This window comes from Charadrius vociferus, unplaced genomic scaffold (genome assembly GCF_000708025.1).
Source record: "Charadrius vociferus isolate BGI_N301 unplaced genomic scaffold, ASM70802v2 scaffold237, whole genome shotgun sequence".
NCBI classification, from domain to species: domain Eukaryota; kingdom Metazoa; phylum Chordata; class Aves; order Charadriiformes; family Charadriidae; genus Charadrius; species Charadrius vociferus.
The window spans coordinates 52,841-68,127 of record NW_009649171.1 but is presented as its reverse complement, the minus strand read 5'-3'; the positions used below and the strand labels follow the sequence as shown (position 1 = coordinate 68,127).

Here is a 15,287-nt window from a genome sequence, read left to right as displayed (position 1 = left end):
CCCAAGAGTACACTTAAAATTGCTCCTGAAAGCTCACGGGTGATGGAAGGACTGGTGGAATGGAGAGTTCTATTGAAGGTGGTGTAACCCAGATGGAATGGCCACAGTGCAAATAAAATACACTTTTTAAATACAGCCAGCTAGCTGGTTGCATGGACAAGGTGTGCATGGAAGGCAGGCTGCTCCTGCAGAATGGGGTGCTGCAGGGCAGAGTCTTACCCCCTCTTCAGCTGCATGCAGGGGAGAGGAGCATGGTGACTTGCTGGGCTGTTTGCAGTTTGGCTGATAATGCTGTTTCTGTGGCCATGATTTTGTAGGAGGGGCTGGGGAAATTTGAGGGGATGCAAAGGGAAAAAAAACAACTTGTGTTGCTGGGAGGAAATGTCTTAAAGCCTTCAAATGAGAGAGTGAAAGTAAATGGTTTGGGTTCCTTCTTTGATGAGTGGGGAGAAAAGACCAGGTATTTAAAAGCCTCTCTAAGCTAGTGAAGAAAGTCTCACTGAGAACCAGGGCCTGGGAACTGTAGCAGAGAAATTAAAAGGGGGGTGGGGGGTGGGGTTGGCTTTTTTTAATAATAGATGTTAAGTAACTGGAGGGATGGACTGCCCACCTCATCCTGCTGTCAAATCCAGATGGTCTATGCTAAGTTTAATAACTGGAAAATAGATGTACTACTGGGAAACTGGATGATGCGATATACTGCAATGCTCAGGTCAGACTAAAAAATTGTCTTGATTTTTCCAGAATAATCAGGAGAAGAACAGTTTGGCAGTCATTAATTTAGACATTTTGCAGTGACATTGTTTTCTAATCCTGATCTGAGTCACCACTTAGCAACGTTTGAGCATGGAGACAGAAGCTAATCATCCTCAGTTCAACCAAGTGCTTAACTTTGGCTCTGATGACACCTGGCAGCGACTTGCTGGCATTTTAGCTCTCAGTGTAGCTGTCCTAGATGCTGCTTTCTCATCAAGGTTTTGAGCTGGTTCATGCTGTATGGCAGTTCTGCCCCATGGTGCAGGGCACAAACCACTTTGCTTTGGAAACTCAGCTCAGGGCAGGAAAGCCTCACTGGAAAACAGTGTTCAGGCAGTGTCTGCCCTGGCGTGACTTTTCTTTGAAGTTGGTTTTAATTTTGCACAGTTTTCAGGGAGAGGTGTGCTACTAAAAATAGGTTGTCAGTTGATTAACTGGTATGCTGGTCAAAAAAGCTCTTGGCTTAAGCCATGCGATCAGTCTGAATATTAAAAAAGAAGCAGTGAAAAGCCAGCTAAGACAGATAAAGGACAAAATCAAGCCTGTTCGGTGAATTTAGTTACTTTACAGGGATAAATCACTGTGTAATCATGCAACTGGTTGAAGAAACTTTTGCAAAATGCGTATATGCATAACAGCGGGGTTTTTCAATAATAGTTTGAGCCCAGCTCCTAACACTTGGGACACCTGGCATCAGGCACCTCTTGTTTTCATGCACTAACAAAATGGTTTGCTTGCTTGATGCTCTTTCCTGAAACTAAAAGTCCAAGGGAAGGCATGTACTCACTTCTGGATATTAGCTGTGCAGGGCTGGCTGCTTTGCTCTTCCAGCATGCTTGGATGCTGCATGTAGCTGTGAGTGTAGGTGTTTGGGTGTTTTTGCTGTTAACTTTGCTGTTAACAGTTCAGTGACCACATAATCTGCAAACCTTATGGCCCAGATAATGCTGGTAGTCAAGTAATCAAGCAGCGTATGAAAAACTAAGCTGTTGTAGGCCCACATGAAAAGAAGCTTCAGCAAGGCACATTACTTTGCTCCACAGAAAGGCCAGAAGGCATGCAGTCTCCCCAGCTGCTCTGGGCAGTCACTTAGGAGGGAAGAGATGAAACAGTAAGTCTTTGTTTCATTTAAGTATGCACTTTTTTTTAATGTGCTCTTCTTCGCTTTGATTTTTACCATTTCTGCTGAAGTCTCCCAAAAGGAAGAGTGCTTTGTTCTGATAAGTTTGATACTTCCCTATTGTTTGTATATTTTTAAAATGCCATAGGCTATTTTGGGCAGTGATCCTGAAACTCCTCACAGAGATACACTTTGTTTCAATGGCTACACAAAATATTTTCTACAACCTCTGAGATTTCTTTGGCTATCTTTTGCTCTGTTTGCAGTAAGTAAAATGATTCCAGTTTTTTTCTCTGCTGCCCAAGATACTTAGAACTGTCAGTGTGGGTTTTGTTAGTTTGGGATTTTTTTTTAGTTATTGACAGTTTATAAAGCTTTCAACACAACTGTCCCGAAGTGTGGCTTAAACAGTTTTCCCGCCCCCCTTTAATTTGCTCAAAGTCTTTAGTAGTGTAAAAAGTTCTGTAGAAAAAAAAAAAAAAAAAAAGTTTTTTTTCTGTGTGTACACCAGAAAGGGCACCTTAAAAAGGACAATGTGGTTCTGGTGAATTGAAATGGATCTGTACAGCTTATTGTGAAAAAAACCCAAAACATCTCTAGCTTGTCTTAAAAACAAAATCGTTTTGTCTGTACATTAAAGGAAACAGTTTTGGAGTCTGTGCCCTACTTGTGCAGATTTGTTTTTCCACTATGGAGGGGATAAGAATGTATTGCAGGAAATAGAGCTTGATCATTGCAATGCCTGTTCTGCTGGGTGAAATGTGCCAGGAGCATAGAGATAGCAGAGAGCATGATTAAGAAACCTGGAGTGGTTCCTCCTCATCCTTAATGTGTTGGAAAACTAGAAACTGGTGTGCTTAAACCTAGTGTCTTTTTATAAACAAGACTGCTTCTACTTAAATGCTGCTCATCTGGGAGGAGATGACTTAAGAAATTCTGGAATTTTACAGGAAGTCTTCCCTGTCTGACTTTTGTGATAGAAACCTAGCAACCATGATGGATGGAATGACTTGGTTTTTTGTCTTGCTTTCCAGTTGGCCTGCTGCTGCAGTACTGCTGCTTGTTCCTTGTGCTGCAAATGCTGCCCCAAGATAAAACAGTCAACAAGCACTGGCTTCACGTATGCGCTTTATTTCATCCTGGTGACTATCATCTGTTGTGTCATGATGTCAACAACAGTAGCTACTGAAATGAAAACGCATGTAAGTAAGAGAGATGAACCCACTGCTGCCCCTGAAAGGAAATGGGGCTCCTTCCACGTGTCTTCATGTATAGGGGTGCTCCCTCAGAAGAGGTGGTTGATTCCCTCTATCCACCCACTTCCAAACCCAAACAGGATGATTTTCCATTTTCAGCCTCTTCCTGTCAATTACTCATCCATCAAGTGTGTTTCACAACAGGAAGAGTCAAGGATCACAGGACTTGCAGACTTCCTCTTCTTTTGTTGTGCAGAAACCTACTGCAATAATCCCATCCCAGGTTTGTTGCACTGGTAGTGTCACTAGAGGCTGTTAGGGGACACGTTATAGTAGAACAAATCAGTTCAGTTTAATGTTGAGTTTGTCTCTAGCAACTACATGCAGAAGCAGCAAATTAGAAAATAACTCTTAAAGTATTGTGTTTATAATTTTAATTCTATGTTCTTGGTGTTACATGACAGACTACTGCAATGCACAATGCTGAGGATCCTTTACAAGGGGTTTTCTTCAGTGTGTGTTGAGTCATCGTGTTCACATGGCCTCTTATAACAGCAGATATTGTTTATCTCTAATTGTCTTTTTAATTAAAAAGCTTCAAAAGCATGAAAGGAGCTGTGGCTAAAACTAGACTTTAAAACTCAAATTTCTTTGAGTTTTAATATAACTTTCCTGAGCTAAATTCTTGCCGGCCTGCTTGTGGTCACACGCTAGATCTGTTGTACCGTGTCTTCGGTTTGGTTTCTTAAGCAACCCGAGTTGCTCTCAGTAGCACAAATCCTCTCTCTCCCCCTCTACAAACTACAAGAAAATAAGTCTGTTTTTAAGTAGAGGGAACAATGGCTGGATTGCTTAATTTTTAAAAATTAAATAATGTGGGACTGAAACTTAGTTTCTGTACCAAACTTGGCATCAGGCCTGCTTCGAGGTTGTGAACGTGCTTGCCCTGGAGGTTCAGAAGGCCTCCGTAGCTGAGGGCATCTAGTTGTTTTGGGTTATCCTCTCAAGAGGGAGTGCCAGTGAGTGCACAGTGTTGGGGAATTTTTATGGTACTCCTCAAGGCGAATTAAACACGTGTTTATGCTTAAGCATAAAAAATAATAAATTAATAAACAGCGGATTGGGCAGGGTCCTATTGCAATAAGCGGTTCTACAAGGAGTCTGCAAAGATGTGTTGCAAGCAGATTCCTTATATACACTTGTACTAGCATCAATCCCCTGAGTGGTTGCATGGGGCATCTCAGCTTGGCTGGCCTTGGGTCTATCCCCCAGCCCAGCTCTGCTGCCCAAAGGTGGCCCCTGAGCGCTTTCATTCATGGCTGCAAGACAATGCTGAGGCTGTTTATTATCACATCACTAAGGGAAACTTCACTCCCTTGCAGGGAGTTGTTCTGTCTCTGGCACCTCTGCTTCCAGCCAGTTTAACCCCTTCTTGCAGTTGGGCCTTCTTGCCCTCCATGCCAGATCATTCCTCGGTCACAAATTACTGCTGCTGAGCAGTTACAATTTGAATTTCCCCTTCAACAGTTAAGGCTGTTTCTTTGTTTAACCAGTTGCTGGTTGAGTTGATGCTCTGCTTACCTTCTGCGCTTGACTTTCAGTTGTCTGTGAAACACTTCCCTCTGCAGCACCCTGTGCCTACAACACAGACGAACCGACAGACTTATGCCAGGTCTAGGTTGAGGGTTTCTGTGCTCTGCTGCCAGTGACCTTTCCTTCTGCCCAATATACCCTCTTAGTATATTCTGTCTAATTTTCTTTCATTTAACATCACTTTGCTTGGGTTATCCCAATGCCACCTTCTTACCCCTAGTCACCAGAAGTTGCCAATGGCCATGTAAAAGTGCCCAATACAGACATGATGCTTGTCTGTGAGCTGCAACTTAAAAACTGTTGAACATGCACATGCTGAAATTGCTTGCTAGGTATTACTTAGACTTACTAGATGCTTAGATTGGCAATAGTGAATTACCCATGAAACTCAAGTGTGTGGGAGACAAACTATGTGCTCATATCCAAATTTCATAAAGTTGTTTTCCATAAGTAATGTGGTTTTAACACAGCTTGTATCCCTAACAAAAAATATTCGGTTGTTATCCAACAGTCATGGTTTAGCCCCAGCTGGCAACTAGGACCATGCAGCTGCTCACTTACTCCCCCTGGTTGTGATGGGGAAGAGAATCAGAAAAGTAAAAGGGAGAAAACTCGAGAAAATAAGATGGGGAAAAAACTTGTGGGTCAAGATAACAGCAGTTTAACAAAGCAAAAGCAAAGGCTGCATGCAGAAGCAAAGGAAAACAGGGAATTCATTCGCTGCTTCCCATTGGCTGGCAGGCAGGCATTCAGCCATCTGCAGGAAAGCAGGGCTCCATCACACATAACAGTTACTTGGGAGGACAAACATTTCCCCTCCCCTCTTCTTCCCCTAGCTTTATATATTGAGCATGATGTCACATGGTATGGAATATCCCTTTGGTCAGTTGGGGTCAGCTGTCCCAGCTGTATCCCCTCACAATTTCTTGTGCCCTCCCAGCCTGCTCATTTGCAGGGTGATATGAGGAGCAGAAAAGGCCTTGATTGCCTAGCAACAACCAAAAACATTAGTGTGCTATCATCACTGTTTCTTATCCCAAATCTAAAACATAGCACTACACCAGCTGCTAGCAACAAAGTTAACTCCATCCCAGCTGAAACCATGACACCAACAGAAAAGAGATTCAAGAAGCCTTCAACAACATGCTTTTCAGTATTTCTTTTCCCATTGATAGTCTCAAAAGCTCAGTGTGGGAAGAAATGGCACAAAGTAGCTTTTAGTATGAAGTGCAAAGATTACCCTCTTAATTTAGGGCATTTGATGTCTTTGAATGAGAAACGGACCATCTGAAATTAGACTTTCTTATTATTATCTGTTCTCTAATTTAATAATTATGTTCCGGGCTGTTAAAAGTTCAAAGACTCCTGAAGCTAATTCAGCCCAGTTGTAGTAGAGTACACCTTCAAAAATATTTATCCAGACTAACCAGTTTCAGCTTCTTAATGATGAACTGTGTTTTGAAAGTGCTGGGCACTTACTGATTCCTTCGCTTTTGGCTGGACCATGGAGTGCTCCTAGCTCCTGAAGCCAGGCTGTAAGCAAACACTTTGCATGATGCTTCTAGGACCTCACTCTCTCTTTCTTGAGAGGGGACAGAATTTTAATTAATTTTAATTAGAATTTTCAAAATTTTGTATTAAAATAAAAATTAACATTTAAAATTTTATTGCAGTCCTGCCATAATCTTATCAGGGAACCATGTGTCTGCTTTACCAGTTTAGAGATCAAATACTCATGCTGACATTACATGAAAGGAGTCACAGCCTTGTCAGTGAGATATTTTTTTGTTGTTAATTGGCTATAAATTCCCAAGTGTGAAGTAGTTCTAAAAATATTTATTGTAGCACTGTAGCCTTTGGTCCTTTGGCATTATTTTGAGAGAAAGCAACAGCAAATATACATCTCCTATGGACACCTTAAAGAGAGACTTAAACCAATGTTTTTATTTGTTTTATAGTATTTATCCACCTCCATGATCATGCATTCTGTCTATTAAAACATGTTTAGGACAGTTTTTCAGTTCCCCAGGTGCCAGACTGCAGGTGCCAGGCCAGAGCCAGCATGGCTGGAAAAATGAGTCACTGTCCTAGGGAACACTACTTCCGCATCCTTGCCAAAGTTGGCAGGTAGATGAAGCTGTGTGTAAGTGGGAGGATACAATACCTGTGGAATATTTGGTTTGGTTATGGTTTCAAAACCTTTGTTCCTAATCTAAATGGCAGCATTTTGAGGACATTGTATTTTGTGGTGAGCCTTAAGAATTGAACAAAGAAAAGGCAGTGTCTTTGGGGGGGAGTTTTTTCTCTCTTCTTTTCACTCTTCTTCCCCATCTCCTGAGCTGTTCCTGTGTCCACGGGACACCAAGGGAGAGAGGCCCAAAGGGTTAAATTCTGCAAAGGGTTAAATTCTGAAAAAACGTGCAAAGAAATGAAGGCATTTGTGTTTGATCTCTGGGGAAGAAGCAAGAGGCAGTGGAGGGGTAGGGAGGGAGTGCATGGTTTTGACCAGGAAAATAGTTTGAATAGTAGCATGTAGAATAGATTTCAGAGGAGCAAGGTTGTGTATCAAGGCAAAAGATGGGGTACAGCATCAGTCAAGACATGAGAGCCTCAGTGATGGGGACAGAAAGGCAGAAGAGACCAATATGCAGTTACACAAAATGGTTTAGAGACTTGACTTTGTTCCAAAATGAAGCAAAGCAGGACCCAACTTGAAGTGCTTCTGTGCCTTGATCTGTGTATATTTTTTTCCCCAGTTATTCCAGGTGTTGGGTTTTGGAGTTTTTTTTGAAAAACAGGTACAGCTTTACCCACAAATGTTCTGTTGAAGCAAAACCTTGCATTTCACAGACTTTGAAAGGATAATTGAGGGAAGAAGAGGGAGAGAATTGTTTTGGTCTGTCGAAATAGTGTTTTGATCTTTTTTTATGTTAAAGCTGTTTCAAAACTAGTGTTTTCATCCTGAAGATATTCATGCCATACTTAAATAATAAAAGAAAAATCAGAAAGAGGTTTACAGGAAAACAAACACCAGTAAAAAACAGTTCAGTTGTGTCACAGCATTTTAGTTCTAGATGGTTGCATGTTCTGGCAGAGCATGCTTTCAGACTTGTTTCCTCAGCCAGGTTTATATTGTGGCCCTTAACAGCATTACAGTATGTTAAAACCCAAATTTGCTACCAAAAATGAGATTTTAAGTGCAGCTGCCCATTGCCTATTTCTGATAGGAATTTAGCCACAGATGCAAGCTGGTGTGTGTTTTGGTCCGATTGGGTTTTGTTTTTCTATTCCGTTTCTCACCTGCTCAAGACAGGTGGCTTTACCTGTTTGTTTTTTTCCCCCTGTCTCCCCACCTACACAGATTTTCTTTCATGCTTCCTCTGTTTCCATAACAAATTTCATCTGCCACATTCTCCCTCTGTTGGATGAGGACATCCAGATGAAAGCAGTCTCCCTTGGGCTTCTCTGGCTCTTCAGGCCCATTTCTACACTTCTTCCCATTTCCCCCTCTGATGCTGTTTACCACACTCCTGCATTCACATGTTTGGGTGCAGACAGACCCAAGCTTGGAGGTGGCCGAGCCCCAGCTGGCTGGAGCCTGGACACGGTATGGCTGCATCAGCTCGCTTCTGCGCTGCAGTTATTTTGGGTACGAGCAGCTTGCAGTGAAGGGAAAGCAAATTCAGGGCAGTCTGTTCCTGTTCTTGTCGATCTTGCCATCATCTCAGAGGGTTTCACTGCACTCAGAAAAATTACAGATTTTGCTGCGATAACATCTTTGCTTGTGCAGCTACTGAGGCATTTACATTATCTGAGCGGATACTGAGTTTCTGTGGCAGGGGTTTTTTCAGGAATGCTTTGTCCCCTACTCAGAGGCCAAAGAATTTAGCTTATGTTGCTTTTAAAGGTAAATATTTCACTCCTTCAAGCTTGGCAAAGTAACTAATTGGTGACTTTAACAGCTGGCAAAACTACTCAGCAAATGGAAAGTGTAGTAAATCATATGGGCTGGGCAGGCTGCTCGGCAGCTGAACATATTTCAGAGATACAGAATTTAAAAAAGAAATGATAATTTTAGTCTTTTTTAACTTTCCGTGATTAAGAAGTCACATAAGCCTTCATAAATTGTTCCCAGCAGTAGATAATCCTCTTACAAAAACGTGCCCTTTTCATTACATCAGCCCTTTTGTCCACAGCATTGTGCTTGTGTTTATTATCTGCTGGGGTCCCCAATAGTTTGGGTTTATTCTTTTTTTTGTTCCTTTCAGGATCGCTGGTCTCCAAAAAAGGGTGTTCAGTCCCATAGGACTATTCCTGTGGCCATCACTTGTTATTACATAGTGTTGTGAATTCTGTGTAACAGCTGTGCTCTGTTGTTTGTGTAGGCACAAACTGAGCTATTGTTCTTGTGAATCCATCCATTTTCTCTCATCCAGATCTGTAAGGAAATTACTACTAAAGGGAGAAAAAAACATATAGGGTCAAAAATGCCATCAAGATCTCTGTAGAAAACTATGCAATTAAAGAAGATACCCATTTATGCTCTGTTTTTAATTATCTAGTAGATTAATCAAGTTCCATGGTATTTTTTTGTGTTGTTCTGTAATTCTTATGCAGCAAAATGCTGCTTGGTACCAAGTCCAGATCTTACAGAAATCTGTCTGCTTAGTCAGTATTATCATTTATATCAAACAAATATCTAATTTTCTCAGAAATATTGTTAATTCGATATAATGCATCTTTTTAATCTGCTGATTGATGGTAATTATAAGTAAAGAATTGGGAAGTGTTAATTGATAGCCCAGTTGCCTTCTCTGGCATTGATGTGGCCCCATGGCTTGCCCTGACATTGCTGTGGCATCTCTTAATTATTCCAGTCAGTCCATTTGCTCATTTTGAATGCTGGCATGTTTTCTCAGTCTGACATTTCATTGCCTTTCAAGACCTGGGAAAGGCATTGCTGATGCTCCAGACAATTTCTCAGGAGCTCTCTAAAAACTCTTGGATGTGAGTTAAGTCACAGCTACTTGTTTACTGTGCAGCTTCTTATGCAGTGGCTACTCATCCCTGAGTTCCTTCTGAAAGAGCATCTTGGAGTGAGCCAGCTTGAATCCATTTTTGTACCACCATGCAGTTGCATTGAAACCTTCTGCTTTTTTGTCTCCTGGGCTGGTTCTAGCCCACCTAGGATCAGCTTGATATCGTAGTTAGGTTTTCCTCTGTTTGCTACCCTTAGCAAACAAACATTTTAACTCAGTGTTGCTGTGAGCTGCTAAAATATTTGCTCTTTTTGGGAAACTGCTAGGAGGGTTGTTGAGCTCCCGACTGGTTTGAGTTGCTGGCATGGGATGGGAAGTTGCATACCCTGCTGAGGAAAGCATGTTTTTGGAGCCTGGAAGCCAGGAGGTTTTGTTTTCTGAATCTTGGATGGCTTTCTATCCAGCTGGGAACACTGCCTGATTGCTTGCTCTCGAGTCCTGTCTGTTCTTTCCCTGTCCTGGCTTTGTATATTGCCTGCTGAAGGAAGGAGAGACTTGTATCTTTGCTTCTTTCTTGGAAATGTTCAAGGATGGTGTTGCCCACCACCTTTGTTTATTTTTCCTAAGCAAAATCTGGCCTGGCTGAATGTTTTCTGATGTCTGATTCCCATTTAATCTGCCCAAGTTAGTTATTTGTGTTGTGTCCTGGCACGTGTTGTCTTCTGTCTCCTCCAGCCACCTGTGCAGGTAGCAGTGATCAGCTCCAGAGGATTTGATGTGTTGCTCTACTGGTCTCACCAGCCTTGGCTGAGGGCTGTGAGTAGATGGAGAGGCCCTTCTTTGAAAGGAACTAGTGGTTTTCTAATTATTGCCTCTCTTTCTGTGCAACTGAACAGCTCCCTGGCTATGAGGGGAGAGGGAGGGCACTCACAGGACTGGGTCTTGGTCACAGAGACCTGCTTTTTGAGTGCTAGGCGTCATGTCTGCCTGGTGAAACTGAGGCCAAAATGTGTGGCTGTTTGCTTTCCCCTCCTGGCAAGAGCAAGGCCTCAAAGGCAAATATTTACTGAGTCAAAAGAAAGGTGGAATTTTCCTGCCTCTCTGTCAATTTAAAACAAAATCAGGGCAACTGGCACAACTGGTTCAGAGGCTGTGATGGAGGGGAAGGGATTTGCTGCCCCTGTGCAGCTTGGGTGTGCTTCGGTCTATGTTTTCACCGAAGGCAGCATGAGCCAGTTTCCTGCCCTGCAGCCAGTTCATGGCCTCTTCAGCTGGTAAAACCGCTGGTATGGCTCCATGTAAGCTGGGTTACTGAAGCAATCAAAGTCTTTTGCTGTAAAGCATGGGAAGAAGGGAGAGGGCAGAGAGGGAAGCAATAAGGGGCAGAGATGGCTTAAGCCAACAGAGCTGAAAGAAAGGTGGGTGGACTTGTACCCCAAAGCATCTGGAAGGAGTTGAGGCTCTGGAAAACTCAAGTCCCTTCTGTTTTACATTTTTTTTTAATGTCCTTAAATCCAGGCTGAGGGATATCAAGAGCAAAAGGTGTCAGTGTTAAATGAAGCCAGTGAAAAGTCGATGGTGCATAGATGTAGACATGCTTAGTTACGAGGAACCCTGTATCCTGTGTAATAGCTTGTAACATGTGCTTTTTAGATCCCCTCTTACAAGCAGACGTGCAAGGGTATTCAGGCAGGTGAGGTGTGCAAGAAGTTGGTGGGATACTCTGCAGTGTACAAAGTCTGTTTTGGAATGGTCTGTTTCTTCTTTCTCTTCTGTTTGTTCACCATCAAAATTAACAGCAGCAAAACCTACTGAGCATACGTTCATAATGGGTGAGTATTTGTTCGATTCCTTAATTTCCACTTCTTTTTATAGGTTTGTGCTGCCGACTTTCCACCAGTTGGGTGTAGTACTGGGGGGGAGGTGGGGGAAGTAGTTTATTTTACTGCTTTTCTCAGATATAATGCAGTCAAGTGAAAGCTAACTTAAATGGCAATCAGTCATCAAAGGTTGGGTTTTTTGTTTTTTTTTGTTTTTTTTTCTCTTTAAATAAAGATTTATCATGGTACTTGAGTTGAAGACCTCTAATTCCTATTCCAGATGATTTCCCCCCCCCCCAATCCAGATTCTGGCTCATTAAACTTAAATTTCTGACAGCAGTGTGCTCAGGATCCTTCTTCATTCGTGAACAGGACACTTTCCTCAATGATACGTCCTCATTTTGTTATGCTGTTTTGTTCTGTACTGCCCTGTGGGTGGTTATAAATCCTAGAGGTCTGATCAATATGATTATTGCTGTATTTCTTCAATAAAGCCAGTATAGTCTGAGTGCAAAAGAAATATTTGGAGCTGTTTGGGGAGAACTGTGCACACACAAAATAACCATTTGTGTATGTGCTCTTTGTGTGAATGCACAGTTGTGGTGGGTTGGGCTTGGCTGGATGCCAGGTGCTCACCAAGCTGCTCTATCACTCCTCTCCTGGGGGGAGGAGAAAATAAGATGGGGAAAAAACTTGTGGGTTGAGATAACGGCAGTTTAACAAAGCAAAATTTATTTTGGCAGATTTATTCTCTACTTCCCATCAGCAGATGATGTCCAGCTACTTCCGGGGAGGTTTACTTCAGCAGGTTTCTGAGCAGGTTCTGCTTCTGAATCAGTCCACTTCAAAGTTCATGTGCTGCAACTTTGAAGTGAAAATGGAAAGCTTTCTGACAGCTACTCTTCTGCTAACAAATATGCATATTTGTTCCATTTAATTCTGATATCAAATATATGGATAAGTATCATGCATCTAGTTCACATTAGAACAGTATTTCCAGTGCATTGGAAAGGTGTTTGGGGAATGCAGACAACCTTCATGTAGCCTGCAGGGGAAGTGCACCATGTAGCTGGGGAGATAAGAGGGCTTTCAAAGGGAATGTTTTGAAGTTTTGCTTACTAGGGCTCAGTATGTACACCAAAGCATTAACATACGTCTTTCTGTGGGTAATGGGTAGTTTGCATTACGCATCCTGAAAGGAGGAGGCTGGGCAAGAAATGTTTCAAATCAGAAGAAACTAGAAAGGATTCCCTCCAGACAGCTACAGTCATGCAAAAAAGTGATTTCCAGCAACTGGAATACCAACAATAGTGGTTGGTAATTTACTTTTGAAAACTGACTGCTGCCAGTTACCAGTTACTTCACTGGCAAAGCCTTTACAGAAGCATTTTGTAAATGCTGAGCCAAAGCAATGGCTGTGAAGTTAATATAAAAGCATTGCTTGTGCACAGCAGGGAAATTGGAGCAAATTGGAATGCTTAGCTGCTTTGCTGGTGTCTGATGGTGATGAATCCACCACCTTTCAGGAGTGACCTACTTTTAAGCTCATGATTCAGCCTGAGTTGGCCAGTGGCTGTCTGTCAGGCTGGTTTATACTTGTGCAGAACAAACTTTTCACATGCTTAGTGATGTGCGGAAACAAACTCTACAACTCATGGAGGTATATTTATTGCAGCACTGGGTGCAAGGGGGATTGCTCCTCCAAACTTGCACACCGTATCGTGAAGCAAGCGTTCATTTATGATACAAAAGCATACATATTCATTAGTGTAGGCTGGGAATAGGCACAACTATGATAATTATTTCCGGGAACTCATTATCATAAGTCTCCTCCTTTTGCCGCATGCGCATTGCCATCTGGTGGTCATGGGACAGGGTCTTCTGGAGGAAGGCTCATAGTCTTCTTCACTGTGTACTTTTCGCCTTTGGCTCAGAATGCTGACTTGACTGAGCTCCAAGCCGCGAGACCAGTTCTAATCAGATGGTTACTCCTCACAGACAACAAGGCCTTGGGTAGCTGTTCCAGTTATCTCTATGGCTCCAGATGGCTCTGCTTGTCTGCCACTTCTAAGGTAGAGCTGCCCTAGTGTCATCATTCAGGAGCCTCTTATCTATATGATTCTTGCTTGTGGCAGGATTTCAGTATCTTGCTAAGCTATTTGCTATGTTGCAATGCCTAACTGGATGTTGTTTCCCATATCATTAGTGCTTGATGCTATATCTGGGCAAATGCTTAGCTTAGACATGGGAGTAGACTATTTGCTGTGGTGGTGAAAAATCACCCTGTTAGGCTTATACTTATGCCGAGGGTTTTGACACTATCTTCTTTTGCTCCTAGTTTGACCTCAACAACACATGCAAGCTCTGAGACGCTGAGGGGAATATATGCAACACCTGAAACCAAAGTGAGTTTTTGCTTCCTCCCACAAGATTTCTGTGCAGACTTCCTTGTGTGCTTTTCTTGCTGTTGTTTTCATGGCTAACTAATGTGTAATTAGGTAAAAACAAAAGCTTGTTCATAGCACACATGCTACATGCCTCTGGGTATGGATTTGTCAGAACACTTGTCCACATTGGCTCTTCTGCAGCTCTTGCTGGTCCCTTGGAGGTGCCTTTATGTACTGAAATAATTTGCTGGTCTTGCAGTTTATTTAACATCCTGCAGACTTCCTGTAAATCTTGTGCTTCACACAAGCTCGTGTCCTCTCATTTAAAGGACTGCTGGGCACTAAGAAGCTATCAGATAAAGAAGTGGGGGCATTCTCGAACATTTTCAATCCTGGTTGCCTTTGTTTTCACATCAACATAACTAGTGCTTATGATCCCAAGTTCCTATCTCTTATTTTTATTTCCACTGTGGTGGGCTGACCTTGGCTGGATGCCAGGTGCCCACCAAAGCTGCTCTATCATTCCCCCTCCTCAGCTGGACAGGGGAGAGAAAATACGATGAAAGGCTCATGGGTCGAGATAAGGACAGGGAGATCACTCACCAATTACTGACACAGGCAAAACAGACTTGGGGAAATTAATTTCATTTATTGCCAATCAAAATCAGAGTAGGATAATGAGAAATAAAATCAAATCTTATAACACCTTCCCCCCACCCCTCCCTTCTTCCTGGGGTCAACTTCACTCCTGATTTTCTCTACCTCCTCCCCTGAGCAGCGCAGTGGGACAGGGAATGGGGGTTGTGGACAGTTCATGACATGTTGTCTCTCACACTCTTCCCCTGCTCCAGCGTGGAGTCCCACCCATGGGAGACAGTCCTCCACAAACTTCTCCAACATGGGTCCTTCCCATGGGCTGCAGTTCTTCATGAACTGCTCCAGTGTGAGTCCTTTCCATGGGGTGCAGTCCTTCAAGAATGGGTCCCCCAAGGGGCCACAGGTCCTGCCAGCAAACCTGCTTGAGTATGGGCTTCTCCCTCCATGTGGTCACAGGTCCTGCCAAGAGACTGCTCCACTGTGGGCTCTCTGCAGGGTCACAGCCTCCTTCAGGCGCATTCATCTGCTCTGGTGTGGGATCTTCCACAGGCTGCAGGTGGATATCTGCTCCACTGTGGACCTCCATGGGCTGCAGGGGGACAGCCTGCCTCACCATGGTCTTCACCATGGGCTCCAGGGGAATCTCTGCTCTGGTGCCTGGAGCACCTCCTCCCCCTCTTTCTTCACTGAACTTGGTGTCTGCAGAGTTGTTTCTCTCACATATTCTCAATTCCTCTCTTCTGGCTGCTGTTGCACAGCAGTTTTTCCCCCTTCTTAAATATGTTATCACAGAGGCGCTACCACTGTTGCTGATTGGCTCAGACTTGGCCAGCGGTGGG

The 15,287-nt window shown here is 43.0% G+C and overlaps 1 pseudogene; it reads left to right on the top strand.

The window, feature by feature from the left end:
• The first annotated feature begins 2,856 nt into the window (after positions 1–2,856).
• LOC104289560 overlaps positions 2,857–15,287 on the top strand; it is a 26,502-nt pseudogene continuing 14,071 nt past the window's right edge.